This window comes from Nannospalax galili, unplaced genomic scaffold (genome assembly GCF_000622305.1).
Source record: "Nannospalax galili isolate Female #2095 unplaced genomic scaffold, S.galili_v1.0 scaffold1659, whole genome shotgun sequence".
In the NCBI taxonomy this organism is placed as follows: Eukaryota; Metazoa; Chordata; class Mammalia; order Rodentia; family Spalacidae; genus Nannospalax; species Nannospalax galili.
Window position 1 is genome coordinate 1,142,950 of NW_008342925.1, and position 775 is coordinate 1,143,724.

At 47.6% G+C, this 775-nt stretch overlaps 1 protein-coding gene across 3 annotated transcripts in view; it reads left to right on the forward strand.

Annotated features, from left to right (window-relative positions):
- Positions 1 to 775, forward strand: part of Macrod1 (mono-ADP ribosylhydrolase 1) — a 162,195-nt gene that overhangs the window by 148,493 nt on the left and 12,927 nt on the right. The window lies entirely within an intron of this gene.

The following is a 775-nucleotide window of genomic DNA, read 5'->3' on the forward strand; positions in this document are numbered from 1 at the left end:
TCCCAGCACCCACATGGCAGCTAACAACTGTCCGTAACTCCAGTCCCAAGGGATCCGACAGCTTCTTCTGACCTCTACGGGCATTGCACGACACGGGTGCACTTACCTACTTGCAGGCAATACACACATACACATAAAATAAAAAAATAAAATTTAAAAAAAAAGGCAGGGGCAGCAAGATGGCTCAGGGAGTAAAGGTGTCTACTGCTAAACCTGACAACTTGAGTTTGATCCCTGGGAGAAGGAGAAAACCAATTCCGAGAAGTTGTCATGTACACACACACACACACACAGTGTGAGTCTTCTCCCACTCCAACCCTGTGTGCTGTTATTTCTGGGTGAGCCAATGGCTTTGGTGGTCTTCCTGTACTCTGACTCCCTGGTCCCCTACAAGCCCCAGACCCAGTAGGAGCTCTAGACCCCTCATCATCTGCCCCTGCACAAAGGGCTGGGAACCCCTACTTGCAGAGTCTGAGGACCCAGAGTCCCAGCTCCCAGCCCACCCATTGTCCCTCTGCTTCACATAGCTGCCTCCCCAGTCCCATCCATACTCACTGGCTTCTCTCTCTCTCTCTCTCTCTCTCTCTCTCTCTCTCTCTCTCTCTTTCAGGTAACTGATTTTTCACAGTGGGAAGTAGCTATTTATTCAGCATGTAAGGTTGGATTCTAATCAGCATCCCCATTTGTGGTGAGATTTAACATGTTAAAGGTCATTTCTACATGCTTTATGTGATGATAGATAAAGGGACATGAAACCTTTTCATTTCACTATATT